The 17,463-nt window shown below is 44.3% G+C and overlaps 1 protein-coding gene across 1 annotated transcript in view; it reads left to right on the forward strand.

Annotated features, from left to right (window-relative positions):
• The window catches only part of DAAM2 (dishevelled associated activator of morphogenesis 2), a 158,689-nt gene continuing 154,921 nt past the window's right edge, over positions 13,696-17,463 (forward strand). The window contains 1 exon segment of the mRNA XM_021098661.1: positions 13,696-13,980. The gene's annotated coding sequence lies outside the window, so the exon portion shown is untranslated.

A 17,463-nucleotide genomic window follows, 5' to 3' on the forward strand; every position in this document is an offset into this window, starting at 1 on the left:
TTAGTGGCAGAAAATGACCATGCATTTTGCTCGTGGATTCTGTAGGTCAGGAATTCAGAAATGGTAGTGCGAGCAAGGCTTGTCTTGGCTTCACAATGTCTGGGGCCTCAGATGGATGGGAGACTTGAGGCTGGGGATAGAAATCACGTAATCATCTGACAGCTCCTTCATTCACGTCTGGTATTGATGATGACCATTATAAGCTGGGAGTCTCAGTGATGCACCATGAGGACCTTTCCAGGAGCACAGTCCTCAGAGACCAGTTTGAGCTTCCTCATAGTCTAAAGTTGACATGTCATAATTAGCACTGGTTTTCTCTGGATATATGCCCAAGAGTGAGATTTCGAGATACTACGGTAGTTCTATTTTTAGGGGGTGTTGTTGTTTGGGTTTTTTTTTTTTTTTTTTTTTTGGTCACACCCATGGCATATGGAAGTTCCCAGGCCAAGGATCAAATCCAAGGCATAGATGCAACCTATACCAGATCCTTAACCCACTGTGCCACAGCAGAAACTCCTATCTTCAGTTTTGTGAGGCACTTCCATATGTTTTCCATAGCGACTGTACCAATTTACATTCCCACCAACAGTGTAGGAGGGTTCCTTTTTCTCCACACCCTCTCCAGCATTTACTATTTGTAGGCTTTTTGATGATGGCCCAGTGTGAAGTAATACCTCATTGTAGTTTTGATTTGCATTCTCTAATAATTAGTGATGTTGAGCTTCTTTTCATGAGCCTTTTGGCCATCTGTAGGTCTTCTTGGGAGAGATGTCTGTTTAGATCTGCCCATTTTTTGATTGAGTTGTTTGGGATTTTTTTTTTTTTTGATATTGACCTGTATGAGCTGTTTGTATATCTTGGAGGTTTTTCTTAAAGAAAATGATGATAATTACAGACTTCAGAGACATCAAAGCCAGACAGGCACAAGACACACAGTCCCATCCAGGGCAGATGGCTCTGTGGGTTTATGGGAACCTCAGTAAATGTGTGACAAAGACAGCAGGAGAAAGGACCAGGAAGAACTGGGACCTCTTGCTGGACCACTTCTCATGCCCACTCAATTTCTGGGGAACATGTGAGCTCCTTAACCTCATGCCCAATTTTTTGGCCCCTGTATCCTTGTAGCAATACCTTTAAGAACAGCAACAACAAAGACAATTCTGAAGCAAGACATGATTATTGTAATAACTACATAAGAATCTCTTTGTATGCCTATTACTTATCCTGGCAATTGGCAAGATGATGAAGAAGTCACCTGCCTGATTTTTGACATCATAAAGTTTTCCTTTTATGGTGGTGTGAGTCCTTTTAAGATTTGTAAGCAGTATAGGAATACTGTGAATATAATTTAATAGAGTTTGTGTAAATCAGATGTAAATCCAAATTTACCTGTGGGTTAAAAAAAAAAAAACTACAGGGGATGACTATATAAAATTCTTCCTCTTGAACTAAGTGATTTTTAAATAATTTAAATATTTACTCTTGAGGAGTTCCCTGGTGCCTCAGTGGGTTAAGGATCTCATGTTGTCACTGGTATAGTTAGGGTCACTCCTGTGGTGTGGGTTTGATCCCTGGTCTGGGAATTTCCACATGTTGTGGGCACAGCCAAAATATAAAATTATATATATATATACATATATATATATACACACACATACACACACACTATATATATGTATGTATGTATAGGGGTTCCCATTTTGGCTTGAAGGGTTGAGAACCCAACATAGTGTCTGAGAGGATACAGGTATAATTCCCTGGCCTCACTCAGTGGGTTAAGGATCCAACATTTCCACAAGCTGCAGCATGGTTTGCAGATACAGCTTGGATCCTGCATTGCTGTGGCACAGGCTGGCAGCTGCAGCTCTGATTCGATCCCTAGCCTAGAAACTTCCATATGCCACAAGTGTGGCCGTAAAAAGAAAAAAAATTATATATGTGTGTGTATAAATATATATATATTTTTATTTATATATATATATATTACTCTTGAGACAAAAAACTTGGACATTGGGAAAACTCATTTTGCATGCAAAAGGCAAAAGTAATTTCCAAAGGATGCTTATGCATTTTGCTGTTTTGTAATGGTATCCAAATGCCAGAGAGTTCTGCAAGTGTGCCTTTGGAGATGTATCAAGTTTGTGCGGTGTGCAGTCTACATCCTGCTAGAGTGTAAGCTGTGGATGCTGGCACCTAGGGAAAGGAGGTGCCATCCTCCTTCCCCTAGGTCATCCTGGAGCTCTGGGCTGACCCTCTGTTGGAGGACAGAAGGAGCTTGCCATCCTTTGGGGAGAAAACATGAAGAATGACATTTTATTTCAAGCCTACTCCTAGTCAACACGGACCCAGCACTATGTGGGTTCCTTCCCTTGTCTGATGGCAGAACCCATGGCCCACGCCAGTCCTCTCTCCTTTAGCCATATTGGGTCATTTGGAGCATGGCTGCAGTTGTTCACATGGCAGTCTCCTTAACATGCTCCAGGACGACCCCACCCACTGCCCAATATCATCTGAATAGGTTTGTCTCTCCACATTCCTTCTTCTCAATAGCTGCTTCTTTTTCTCCTCCTCAATGACTTTCCAAGGCCTCGTTATCTAATTCTCCAGTCTCAGCCAATAAGCTCCTTCCCTCTGGTCCTAGAATTTATAGGGCTGCCCTTCTCTCTCAAAAATCACTTATTATACCTGGCTCAAGCTCCTGCATTTGGATTTCCATGTGGGGAGGTTGTTTACAAAAGGGCAAAGGACCTGCTTCATTTCTCCTTAGTCTGGAACACACCCATCATTGATTGGAAAGAATTACACAACATACTAATGGCTCCTGAAAATAATGCTTACCATGTTCCTTGGAAAATCAGGATAAAGCTCTCTTCAAATAAAATGACCAGTGGGAGCTTAAAAAAAAGAAACCCACAAGAACTCACTTTTTGAAACTATAAACAGAAGCCCTTTTGTCCTGAGCAATGTCATCGAATTTATTTCCAGTCAAGGAATATTATAAAAACAAATATCCCTGGAGTTCCCGTCGTGGCTCAGTGGTTAACGAATCTGACTAAGAACCATGAGGTTGCGGGTTCGATCCCTGCCCTTGCTCAGCGGGTTAAAGATCCGGCATTGCTGTGAGCCGTGGTGTAGGTTGTAGACACAGCTCAGATCCCACGTTGCTGTGGTTCTGGCGTAGGCTGGCAGCTACAGCTCTGATTAGACCCCTAGCCTGGGAACCTCCACATGCTGAGGGAGCAGCCCTAGAAAAGGCAAAAAGACCAAAAAAAAAAAAAAAAAAATAGCCCAACATAGCCTGTGGACTTTGCCTTATCCTAGTAGGGCAGTGGATTCTCTAATCCTTTTCCACTGTTCTCTGCCCACCCCAGAATCCATGTGCTGAAAAGGTATAGTAGCTATGGGACCAGATTGTAAACTTCTTGATATCAGCTTCTGAGACTTAAATTTTCCCTTGCAATCCTAAGAGTGTTCAGCCCATGGTCGTGCATAGGTTAGGTCCTCAGATCTTATTCATTTAGTCATAGTTCAGCTTTCATTTATGTGGCAAAAGATACATATTTGACAACACAGGCTGGATGAAATGACCTCCCCATAATAAACCTGACATTTAGAAGCAGAATTTCCAAGATCTTGATCTTGAACTACGGGAGAAATATATGCAATGTAGGGAAATTCCCTTCTCTCACCACACAAATAGTGACATACTCTCTAGGGAAGCCGATTATCCTTATGCTGCTCATAATTGGTTGACAATGTATTTTGCTTGAGCTAAGGTACCTTGCTTGAACATTCTCCGGAGCTGATTTCAGCCCCTCTTGGAGCTTCCATTAGCAGATGATTCTCAAATCCCTTTCTGATTCCTTTCCCTTTCTTGATCTCACTTATTCCGACTCTTTACTGGAAACCTTCACTTGAGTGTTGAGCAGTTGGCTCAAAGTTAATATATCCAAAGCTAAGTCTTTTTTTTTTTAGGGCTGCTCCTGTGGCATATGGAGGTTCCCAGGCTAGGGGTCCAATCGGAGCTGTTGCTGCCTGCCTGCACCACAGCCAGAGCACCGCCAGATCCAAGCCGCCGCGTCTGAGACCCACACCACAGCCCACAGCAATGCCGGATCTTTAACCCATTGGGTGAGGCCAGGGATTGAACCCACAACCTCATGGTTCCTAGACGGATTCGCCTCCGCTGCGCCACGATGGGAACTCCCCAAAGCTAAATTCTAAATCTGCTTTTCCTTCTAGTCAAGATATGATTTTTTTAACATTATCCTCCTTACTGGACCAGCCCCCACTAGAGTCTTGGTGATGGCTCAGTTGTCAGCGATCTGTGTCTTCTCCTTCCAATATCATGACTATGGAGAGAACAAGGGCTTCTTCTGCCTTATCCCAGCTTCTTCCTTTTGCTCAGACCTCTGAGGCAGCAGAAGAAAGGCAATGATCATGCGTGAGGAAGCCTTATATGACTAAGAAGAGCAGGACTGCCAAAGAAAATTCAGCCCTTGACCCATCTATAGCCCCCAACACCTTCTTTTGAGCCATGTGTATTGGAAGAAGAAATAAATAAATTCCCTCTTTCCTGCAAAAGTGATGCTTCTTTCCAGTGTTCAAATGTGCCATCAGAAGGGCTTTGTTGGTAATGAGAGACAGCAAGGGGATGTGACTTTAGAATCTTATGGGGCTCTTAAAAATTACAGGGCTCTGAGTCCCAACCCAAACCTCCTAGGCTAGACTTTCCAGAGAAAGGCCCTGGAAAGAGTATTTTGGATATGTGCCCAAGTAACCCTTAGGAGGTTTGAGAAATACTGGTAGAGTGGTTAAGAATACAGTTACTAAAGCCAGCCTGATTGAGTTTGATTTTCCGTTCTGACCTTTGCTAGCTGTGTAACCCTGACCAGGTTCCTTAACATCTCTGTGCCTTGCTTGTCTCATCTGAGGAATGCAGCAATGAATAGTCCTTCCCACATAGCTTGCTAGGAGCCCCCAAAGAGTTAATGGTTATGGTATGTGTAGCACGGTGTGTCATGTAGTGAATTAATTGCTCATTAAAGTTGAACTCTTTCTGTTGTCACTGTTATTGTTATTATTATCACTGTGACCATCATTCTTATTAGAGACAGATCGGGGGTAACAAAGTTATGAGCACCTGCCAGGTATTATGCGAGGGTCTACTATGGAGAGAGTGTGTTTTGGAGGGTAGGGTTAGGATGTAGATGAGAGTATGACCTCATCTCCTCCTAGCTAGATGAGTTTCTCCTTACTCAGCCACGTTCTCTTATCTAATCTCCATCACCCAGGGTGTTCATTAGGCCAGGATAAGGCGTGGGCTCTGTAGTTGGTGCAGAGATGAGCTAACGGCCTTTGATCTGGGCTTCTGAGAGGCTCTGAGATGTACAGGAAAGAGTCTCTGAGTCATCAGATCAGAGTTCAAATCCCTGGGTATCTCATTAGAGCAGTGAATGACCTCTAGCAAATTATTTAAGCTCTCTGAGCTTTTGTTTCCTTCACTCCAAAGTGTTCTCTACCTCTCCGGGCTATTGGGAGGGCTTAACTGAGTTGATGTATGTAAACTCCCTGGCGCAGGGTTCGAGCTGAAGACCTGGGCACCCCATCTTGTTTCATTAGTACTGTTCTAGTTCACGGAGATAACCTACCCACAGAGCCTGGATGAGCCCAGCTGTATCCCTGTGAGAGCAGAGTTGCAAGACCCCAAAGGCTCTCCAAACTGCCAGACTTATAACTCAGAGAGCCCGTCTTCACTTTGGATGCCTCTGTGGTGCATGGGAATTTTCACTCCTTGCACTTATCCTGTCTTGTCATTTATTCTCACAGTCCCAGCGTGGCGGTTCCAGGGCCTTTTAAAAATATGGATAGAGGCGTTCCTGCTGTGACACAGTGGGTTAAGAATCTGACTGCAGCAGCTCAGGTTGCTGTGGAGGTGCAAGTTTGATTCCCAGCCTGGCGCACTGGGTTAAAGGAGCCGGTGTTGCCGCATAGGTGGTGGCCGTTGCAGCTGCATCTCAGATTCAATCCCTAACCATTAAAAAAAAAAAAAGAAAAATTTTAAAAATAAAATACTGATGGAAATACATTTCAGTGCAACAAACCCAAACCCAGTTCTTTTCCCAAACTTTGGCTTTGGTTTCATCAACATGATTTCGAATTCTTGCCCTCTGCCTCAATGTTGAGTATACATGACCTCTATAAACGTGTCTTCACAGTGTTGTCCAAGTTTCCAACATGAACTTTGAAACAGGACAGTAAGTAATATCACCAGAGCAGCGTCTTTGGTAAAACAATCACAGGCTCATGCGTTTTGGACTTTGATGTGTCCAAATTTCAGAGGCATGTATAAACTAGTTGGTATAAATTATAAATATTTTTAATTAGAACATTGCTTAAAGTAGTTACCAAAATTGTGCCTAATTTAGAATTGTTCTTTTCATCCTGCTTTGCGAAGGATTTGCTGCGGGTGGGGTAAGGTTATGAAACAGAGATTGCAAATCAGAATTCACTTCTTACAGATTTCCAAGCTTAAAGAGAAAGTGTATCCCCCCAAAGTGGGTTAGAAAGGACTTGAAAGCTTTCTGAAATGATGCAGAGATGGTATTCATCAAATGTGATGGTGAACTCCTGCAAGTTAATAAAACGTGGAAATAGAGACGTAACAAAAACTTTGGGGCACTGAGAATGAAAACGCTGGGATATTCTAAAAATTTGCTAGTAAGCAACTCGTGTTCAAAGGTGAAATAAATCATATGCATTTATATGATTGATGTATTTAAACATGAGTCTATGCTTTGGGGAAAGATGATTTCTGAGGAATAGAATAAAATTCTAGATGTGGTTGCCACGACATCCTTTGAAGAAAAATTGCATCTGCTAGATAAAACTGGGATGGAGTCACCCAAGAGTGAAGTTCCTGTTCCTAGGAAGCCAAGCCACAGCTGATCCTTGTGTCCTTTGTACAAAAAGAAGACAGACATTATGCCTGGGGTGACAGGAAGAAACTCCTTTCTTTGACAAAGTGCAGCAAATAAGTGGTTAGGGTTAGGGTTAGGGTTTCTAAAACTACCAGAAGAGTTTTAGAAATGCCAGTGGCTGAGGGCTGGTGCACAGCTGCAGTGGCAGTAGACAAGGCCTCTCCTCCTTCCTGGGTGTGAGTTGTTTAATATGTTTAAGAGAGTCCTGCCCAAATTAAGATTTCTTTTTTTTTTTTTTCTTTTGTCTTTTCCAAGGAGCACCCGCGGCATATGGATGTTCCCTGGCTAGGGGGTCTAAGCAGAGCTGCAGCCACCAGCCTATGCCTCAGCCACACTGGATCCGAGCCGTGTCTGCGACCTACACCACAGCTCATGGCAATGCTGGATCCTTAACCTGCTGAGCAAGGCCGGGGATCGAACCCACAACCTCATGGTTCCTAGTTGGGTTTGTTAACCACTGAGCTATGATGGGACCTCACAAATTAAGAAATTTAAAGCACAGCCCAATGCTACCTATCAGAGAAGTTTTTCATTTGTTGGTTGGTTTGTTTTATGGCCGCACCTGTGACATATGGAAGTTCACAGGATAGCAGTTGAATCAGAGCTGAAGTTACAGGCCTATGCCATAGCCATGGCAACACCAGATCCGAGACGCATTTGCAAACCACTGCTTGCAGCAACGGTGGACTTTAACCCACTGAGTGAGGCCAGGGCTTGACCCCACATCCTCATGGAGACAATGTTGGGTTATGAACCCACTAGCTACAATAGGAGCTCCAAGAGAGGTTTTTAACCATAGCCCTTGGCTTGTGTTTTAGTCATTTATTCTTTTTCTTTTTGGTCTTTTTAGGCCCATACCAGAAGCATATGGAAGTTCTCAGGTTAGGGGTTGAATCGGAGCTGCAGATGCCAGCCACAGCCACAGCAACGCTAGATTTGTGCCATATCTGTGACCTATGCTGCAGCTTGCATTAACATCATATCCTTACCCCACTGAGCAAGGCCAGGGATTTAACCCGCATCCTCATGGGTACTAGTCAGGTTTTTAACCCGCTGAGCCACAATGGACAATGGGAACTCCCACCATGGATATTTTTTAAAGTTAGATATCTATACAAAAACAAGGTCTTTTACATCATCTTTGTATCACTGATGACTCTAAGATTATGGCTTTAGGTAAAGAGCAGGGAGATGAATGGCTCAGAAAAGATGGGGCCAGAAATGCATAATCAATTGCTTGACCTTGTCATGGTTAGAGTTGGCTCCCCCATTGCTGCTTTAGAGCCTTCACGTGAAGCAGCAGCTGAGGATAAACAAGTACTTCCCTAGGAAGCGCTTGTAGACGCGGTCATCCTACAGACCTTTGGAGGTGGGAGCGCTACTGGCTTTGGTGGATAGGAACCAGGGGTGCTAAACATTCAAACACCCTACACACTTGGGGAGAATTGTTCCAGCCCAAATGGCAGTAGCACGCAGTCAAGAAACACAAGGTAGACAGACATTTGGGGTGAGGTAGAGTATTTGGGTAAACACGTAATTTGGAAGATGCAAGGACTGCATGGTCCCACAATAGGCTGTTATCTTCTCCTAAGACCAGAGTCAGCTGTGATGCTAAACTGTAGGAAGCATCATGTCTACACAAAATACATTCTTTAGAGCACATACCCCACCTGCCACCAAAAAAAAAAAAAAAAAAAAGACCACCTTTGGAAAAATGCATTTCCACTTATCTCAACCATTCTGAAATGTTAGAGAATCAAGAAAGGTGTAATTTTTTTTAATAGCAATAAAACTGCACCATAACCCTTGGAAAACTTCTTTCCAGGGATTGGCTTATCTCCGTTTGTGGAAATTACAGCATCCTGTTTTTGTCGTTCTGCTTTAAAATCAAATATGTTTTGTTTTGCTGGGAAGAGATGTTCCTGCTAACTATGTATAGAATCCTATTTCATGCTTCCCTAATCCTACTGATCTCCCCCCCCACACACACACACACATGCCAATCAAGCGCATTTTCCAGTGCCTGTCAGATCCAGTCTTTGATGGCAGTGGAGCCTGACTTACATAAAACCTTACATGGGTCTAGTGTGCTGGTTTTCCTCCTGAATTCCTCTTGTTTTGCAGAAACATACAGCCCTTCTCTTGCAGTGATAGATTTAAGAACACTTGAATTTGAGAGTATTAAAGACCCTTCCTTTGTCAGTCTTTTTCTTCTATTCTGCCTTCTTTGTTTCATTTTATGCTCTTATTCTTTGCTGTGACTAATACAGAGATTTTCCCAGAGGGAGGAAAGAATTCCATGGACTCCTAGGTCCATCCCAAGGTCTGCAAATGACCTAGGAGTTTGCTGCTGTATGGTGAGCAGTTAAGTATGTCTCACCCCCTCCAAAGCTCAGAAAGTTTCCAATTTTAAAAGCTTTTTAACTACCTCTAATTTGTCAATGGGTCATACAAATTGGGCACAAACAGCAGTGATTTAATTGGGTACACTGACATCTGCTTCTACAGCCACGTCCTTTCCAAAGTTGTGTACAAGTATTTTGGTCGAGTCCATGCTGACCAGGAAGAAAGTCATTGAGAGAGGCAAAGTCTAATAGATGTCGTGTATATTTTTATTACCCAGATGTGAATTACCTGTGGCAAATTTGCCCTGCCCGTTTTATTTCTCCTTCTACCTAGCACTTATGCAGACTCCTTGTCTCTGTGGTTGGTTGATGCGCACTCTGAGAATGCAGAATCATTTTAGAGCATTCTCTTTGATGGCTTGGAAGGCATCTGTGACCACGCAGAGCCCCAGGGTCATGGTTATGAACAACAATTATTGTACTGGAGATTTACAGATGTGCTGGTTACTAGAGGGTTGTGGTTAATAGAATGTTAAACAACAAAGAGTTTATTGTATAATGGAGCGGCGTGGCGGGGGGTGGGGTGGGGGGGAAGCTCCCCAACAGCAAAATACATAATCTCAGAAAGTCAGGGGATCTGGAGGAAAACACACAAAGTTAAGTTTTCTCTTTGTTCCCGAAGGTTAGGTTCTTGTCTCATTGCAGAAAGAATTCAGAAATGAGACAGAAATTGAGAATGAAAAGCAAGAGTGTATTTAAATGAGAGGCGGGCAGAGAGGCAAGCAGCTGCCCTGTGATTTTTTTGGCACACTGGTTATATGGGGCATCCAATTGTAGGTGCGGGATATTCACTAGGAAGGTGGGGTTTGTGGGTTGTATTCCTTAATTTTCAGCCCAGCTTCACCTTCCCAGAGGGAAGAGGGATTTTTGTCCTTATTTGGTTTTATTGGAAGTGTCATGGTGTCGGTGTATGAGGGGTACTTCTTATCTGCATAGTTAATTTTATTATAATTTTATTATAATGAGGGCATAATGAGCAACAGGTTACATTCGGACACTGGCAATTAAGGCCCTCTTCCATTTTCCTTCGTCTGCCCCCAGGGCACTTATCACCCCAAAAGGTGTGTTTTCCTATCAGTCTGGAGGTTCCAGCTTTTCTTTGTCCATCCATGGAGCCTGCTGTTTGCATGATGTGTGGTTTCCTGACATCTGGACCCGTGCCCCCTTCTCTGCTCATGCCTAACTATCTACCTGCTGTTAACACCTTTATTAAAAAAAAAATGGTTCCCCAAAATTAATTGGTCCAGGTTTTAGAAACTTTCCCTGTGGGAAATATGTTGCTTCAAAGGAGAAAGAGAGCAAATGCAGACACAACAAGCAGTGTCCCCCATACGTAAACTCTTTTGTGCAACGTGGTTAAGCATTTGGTGACACTGATGAACACTAGTCACTAGGGAACCGTTCAGTGGCTTTTTACTTCATTGCTCTGCTTCTGGCCCCGTGGACCTCCTGTTGCACATGGAGCATCAGGCCTGATCTTCCTGTGGCAAATTCAGATGCAGTTCAGGCACTGCCATGACCCTTTACCCTGACTGCATTAACCTCACACTGCCTTTTACTACCATCCCTTGCCTTGGACGCTGGTAACTAGATACATAAATTGGGTCTTGCTAAGAAGTTCACGCAAAGCTAAGAAAACTCCGTGGTGAAAATGCTAATGATGTCGAAACCGAGCAGGGCCCTGTGGGGCTCCTGGGCACAAAAGACTTTCTGTGCCCCCCTTTTCTTATTCTTAGGAAATGGGCTTCACTCAGCTTCCATGACCTTCCCTGAGTTCCTAGGGACAGGTTCAGACAGTGGCTGATCAGGGAAGGAAGGGGATGCAAAGACAAGGGAGGAAAAGCCAAGGAACTTTCTGGTTTTCCTCCCAAATTCACCTTCACCTTGTGTTGCAGAAACATACTCTGCAGGCTTTCTCTTGAAGTGGTAGATACAGCCTTGGGGTAGGATCCTGGTTCCCTCTCAAGGAATACATATAATAACACAGGCTTCTTTTAGAAATGAATACTTTAAAATTGAACAGTTCCTCGTACTTCTCCTTGGCTTAACTGCACCCTAAACACAATCACCCGTAAGCTAAAGATTAGGCACCCTGAGCACAGTTGCCTGTGGGTTAAAGATGATTAGAACATGATGTTTTTCAGGAACTTTCCTAGTTTGTTCTAATCTCTGATCAATATACCCTTTTCAAAAGTACTGTTATTCTAGGCAACAACCCAGAAGACCACTGTCATGATCATACTGAGATCTGCTGACCCAGCTTTGATGATGAAGATTCCCCCGAAGAAAGAAGAAAGCATGTTTGTCCCAATTCTGATTCCTCTCTGAAAACCTGTTTTTCTCCTTTTTGCTATAAAACTCCTGGCAGTTCTTTACAATGGGAGGCACAGTCTTGAAGGCATTAGACTGGTGTGCCCCCTCACTTTGCCTTGCAAAGCAATAAAACATTTTTTTTTTCTCCTTTACCCAAAATTCTGTGTTTCAATTCAGCCAAATTTCGGCAACTATATCACGGTGCATGGGGTTCTTCCTGGCACTTTTCCCAAGACCAGTGGAGTGCGGTGTATAACAGACCAGACCCTACTGAGTTCATCTAGTGCATTAGGTAGAAGGCCTCACCTGGTAACCACCTTTTCCCTTCATCCTTGCAGGCCCAGGCGTGTCTGGCTCCTGGCTACAACTAGCCCCAGCTTGTAATACCTTTTGACGATGCTCTCTCCCATTCAGACCCTTGCAAGTAGCCCCTTTGTTAAGCTGCCCTTGAGTGACCCAGCATGATGCGTATGATGGCCTATTTCCTGCAGGAACTCTGATGAACACACAGGCTTAGCCCATGCCTCTTTGTGTGTGACTCCATGTGTCCCAGGTAGGAATGGGACAATAATAACAGACACAGGAGTATTCCTCTAGTTCCCCTGCCCCCATGGTCCCTTACACAACCTTCAGGTCCTTGTGGCCCGCACCAGAGGTCCCCTTATTTGACACCTTAGAGGCACAGCCTTCCTCCCCTCCTGCTCCAGCTCAGAATGCTGACAACTCTCACCATCTTAAAGGGCAACAGTGCCAGCTTTGCCCCTGATGGCTTTCTTTGCTCAGCTGCTGCAGAGTGTCGGCACCAAGGTCACTGGTGTGGACACTGAAAGCACCCCTTCTGTTAAGACTGTAGTTTTCTGCAGCCATGGCAACACCAGATCCAAGCTGCATCTGCAGCCTATACCTCAGCTTGCTGCAATGCTGGATCCTTAACCCACTGAGTGAGGCCAGGGATCGAACACATATCCTCATGGATAATAGGTTCATTTCTGCTGAGCCACAATGGGAACCCCAAGACTATAACTTCCAAACTGGAGCTTCCATCCCCAACCCTGGCTGCCCCTGCCATGCTCTGCCCCTCACCCACTCAGTGTCCCATGGAAGTGATACTCTTTATCTTTGCTTGCTTTGTGTCAGAGCCCTCTTGGCTGAGGACTTGGGCCTGAGCCCAGTGGAATGGGTCAGAGTTTAGTCTGAGCAACAGATAGTGCACTGATCTTGGAATCAGGCAGCCCTTTGGTTAACCAGCCTCCTATCCTTAAACTAACTTCCCCACCCCCATTCCCCTGGGAAGTGTTCTCTCTCAGAGTCAGGTTTCTCGTGTAAACAGTGCCCTGTTGGGCTGCCATGTTATTTATTCGTCCAGACCTGCCTAGAAATGTCTGGCTCCTAAGGGGATGCAGCTTAGATTCACTTAACATCCTCATCTGCTGTCTCGGCTACTTTTGCCCCTAGAGACCCACCCTGTCCCCTTATCAGCAACCTCTCTGTGCTTGGGGATGCTAAATTCTATGGACTCCATCACTGGGCTCCTTTGCCCTCCCAGTGCCACTTGGGCTCAGGCAATGGAAGGCGGTGCGCAGAGGGTTAGCAGAGAGAGATTTCAGGGTGTTTACTGCCCGCCCCTGCCCAGCTGGGCTGCACTTTGTTAATAGTTGTTTCCTCGACATATAGTCACAGGTCCTACAAGTCCCACTCACCAGGGCCATGGCTTTTCCTGCATTCTGGTAAGGGTGTCCCCCCCCCTTAGTCCTTTTAGTCCTAGGGGTTGGTGGGAGGCATAACTGCACCCCCAAAGATGACCACACCCTAATCCCCGGAACCTGTGAATTTGTTACATTGCAAAGCAAGAGGGACCTTGCTGATGTCTTTAAGGTCATGGCCCCTTTAAGACAGGGAAAGGAGTGCATCCAGGTGGGCCCAATCTAATCACATGAGCCTGAAAATCAGAGAACTTTCTCCAGCTGGAGGACGCTAGATGCCGCAGTAGAATAAACCAGAGACGTTTAGAGAGTGAGAAGGATTCCGCGTTGGTTCTGAGATGAAGGGGCCAGCGGGGAGGCTCTAGCCTCCCTTGGACAGTAAGGAGACAGATCTCAGTCCAACACCCGCAAAGGAACTGGGTTCTGCCAACCACCTGCAGAACTTGGAGGCAGGTTCCTCCCCAGAGCCGCCAGAATGGAACACCAGCCTCTGGACACCTTGACGCCAGCCTGTGGGCCTAAGCAGAGGACCCAGCTGAATTGCCCTGGAACCAGACTTCAGACCAACCTAACTGTGAGGTGATAAATAGGTGTCATTTTAAGACACTGAATTTTCTGTAATTTGTTGTGGCAGCAGTAGATGAAGAAGTGGTGGGGGCTCTCCATTGTTGCTTGTCTTTGGGTGCTGCATTCCCCCCCTTTTGTCCCCTTAATTCTGCCCCCACCACGTCAGTGGTCCGTCTCTCGTTAGGCTCTTTTCAGTTGCCCCTTTGAATGGCTGCTGCTTTCCTGTCCAGACCGTGACTAACATGCCCGGCTCTGTTTAAAACCCCGGAGAGACTCATCCACATGTATTTGCTAAGTGGTCATGACTTTTTCCTCCCCTATTGTTTGATGTTTACATTTTTTATTGAGCTATAATTAATGTACAATAGTATATGTTCTTCCCCTTTTGTTTGATGATTTTTTCCCTTTGATGTTTACACTTTTATGGATGTATAGCATACAACATTATATGTTTCAGGTGTACACCTTAGGGATTCACAATTTTTGCAGGTTATAGTCTACCTTTAATGATTATAAGATATTGGCCATATTCCCTGTGTTGTACAATATATCCTTGTAGCTTCTTTATTTTATACATAGTAGTTTGTACCTCTTAATCCTCTACCCTTCTCTTACCCTTCTCCCTGTCGGTAACCACTGGTTTGTTCTCTATTGCTGTGAGTCTGTTTTATTCACTAGTTTTATTTTTCAGATTCCACATATAAGTAACAGCATACAGTATTTTGTCTTTCTGTCTGACTTATTTTACTTAGCATAATACCCTCTAAGTCCATCCATGTTGTTGCAAAAAGCAAAATTTCATTTTTCATGACTGAGTAGTATTCCATCATGTGTGTGTGTGATATCTTCTTTATCCATTCACTTGTTGGTGGACACTTAAGTAACTTCCACACCTTGGCTATTGTAAATAATGCTGCTATGGACATTGGGATGTATGTATCTTTTCAAATTAGTGTTTTCTTTTTCTTTTTTTTTTTGGATGTATATCCAGGGGTGGAATTGCTAGATCATATGATAGTTCTAATTTTAGTTTTTGGAGAATCTCCATACTGTTTTCCACAGTGGTTATACCAATCCCCATTCCCACCAACAGCATACAAGGGTTTTCTCCACATCCTTGCCAACATTTATTTGTGGTCTTTCCGACGATAGCCATTCTAACAGGTATGAGGTGATAATCTCATTGTGGTTTTAATTTGCTTTTCTCTGGTGATTAACGATGTCGAGCATCTTTTCCTGTGCCTGCGGGCCATCTGAATGTCTTCTTTGGAAAAATGTCTATTCAGGTCTTCTGCCTATTTTTTATCAAGTTGTTTTTTTTTTTGACGTTGAGTTGTATGAGCTGTTTATATATTTTGCATATTAACTCCGGTCATGACCTGTTCTTAAAATACCAAGTGTAATGCATTTCATCAGTGTATCTAAGCTACATGTCCCATATAAACCCAGCACATATTAACTGATGGGGGAGTCTTTACACTGATGGAGATTTTATGTGTGGGGTCTGTGACCTGAGAGAATTCTGCTGCTCTTTTCCCCTGGGTGTCTGAGGTTCTTCTGGATTAGGATGAGCACAAAAATCAGAAAGACATGACAAAATCTGGTGCCTCAAAATATTCCCAAGACCTCTGCTACTTGGATGCCTATGTACCAAGGTCAGCTAGGCAGGTTGCTGCATGGAGTGTAAGGCTGAAGGATCTGATTCCTGTATAGGTGCATTCCCATCTCTCATGAGCATGAAGGACCCCAGTCCTGCAGCTGTCTCACATGCAGAGTTCCCCCTATGGTCCAGGAGAGATGGTGTAATTGGATCCACGCTGCCAGTGAAAGGCTTGCAGGTGGTGGGTATTTTTCATTGACTAAATACTCTTAATCATGAGATGCTGTCCTGCTGCCCTTGCTCACCTGAGTTCACAAACACAACAGCATCACTGCCTTGGCTTTGAAAGGCTCCCAACATAGAGTTTTAAAAATCAGCTTCTGGAATTTCCTGTTGTGGCTCAGCAGGTTAAGAACCCGACATGGTGTCCCTGAGGATGTGGACTGGATCCCTGGCCTCACTCAGGGGATTAAGGATCCTGCGTAGCCACAAGCCTTGGTGTAGATCACAGATGCAGCTCGGACCTGACTTGGCTGTGGCTGTGGCACAGGCCTGAGCTGAAGCTCCAATTCAGCCCTTGGCCCAGGAACTTCCAAATGCCACAGATGTGGCCCTAAAAAGAAAAAAAAAAAAAAAAAAATCGGCTGCTGGTCCAAGAGAAGGATTTGAGGCTGTGCTTTAGAGAAGGAATTTGGTGACACTGGAGACAGGATGAAAAGATGAAGGATTGGCTTTCACGCTACTTTGAAGTGATATTTGCCCTCATTTACACTCCCCAGGGATCCTTTGGGTGTTGAGTATTTTCCAGGGACCTGAACTCTGCTTCCATGACAATAGGCAATAGATGGTGGTGTCATAAAAACTCTGCAGCTTAAACCAGAGCTCACACTGGACACTTCACAGGGCCCTTGTCTCCCTCACCAGTCACAGCCAGTCCTAGACGTCATGGGTAATATGTCACTAATTATAAACAAGCAGACAATGGAGTTTGTTTTTCACCCTGAGAATCTGCACTCGCTCCCAGGCAAGAGCTGAATGCATTTTCGGCTATAATAGAAACCAGAGCTAAGGGCTTGGGAGCTTAGTGCACAAAAAAAAAAAAAAAAAAAAAAAAAAAAACCAAAACACCACCACACAAGTAAATGGAAAACCCAATCCAAGTTTTAAAAAATTAAAAGAGTCCCCACTATGTGTGGATGGCTTTACCTATATTTTCTCAAGTAAGTAAAAACAATCCTGCCCGTTTCTTCAGATCCCTATTATCGATCCCTGGTTTAGAGATGAGAAAATCAAGGCTCATTACTCTCACTTGGGGAGGGCCACCCAGCTGACAGTGTTGACGTTGGAGAAAACATTATGTCCATCTGGCTCCAAACCCGAGGCATCTGCCCTTGCACCACTCTTCCACACCAACCAAGTTTTCCCCGGAATTTAGGGATAGCTCCCTTTCTCTGGCTCTGGCACGCATTGCTGGGGCTGGAAGAAGAGTCTTGCTTCATCTATTCTTTTGCCTTACGATAAAACTCCGTCCCAACAACTTCAGATTCATACTCTTTCTAGAACTTTCTCCTAACCTTTTTCACTGCCTGGAAGTTCTTTTGTCCAACCCCACTTTTTTTCCCCTTTGACATTTTCTTTTTTTCTTTTTTTTTTTTTTCCTTCCCCCTTTTTGTTGTCTTTTTAGGGCTGCACCCATGGCATATGGAGGTTTCTAGGCTAGGGATCTAATCAGATCTCCAGCTGCCGTCCTACACCACAGCCACAGCAAGGCCAGATCCGAGCCATGTCTGCAACCTACATCGCAGCTCACGGCAAAGCCACTGAGCGAGGCCAGGGTTTGAACCTGCATCCTCATGGAAACTAGTCAGATTAATTTCTGTTGAGCCACGATGGGA

This window comes from Sus scrofa, chromosome 7 (assembly GCF_000003025.6).
Source record: "Sus scrofa isolate TJ Tabasco breed Duroc chromosome 7, Sscrofa11.1, whole genome shotgun sequence".
Taxonomy (NCBI): Eukaryota; Metazoa; Chordata; class Mammalia; order Artiodactyla; family Suidae; genus Sus; species Sus scrofa.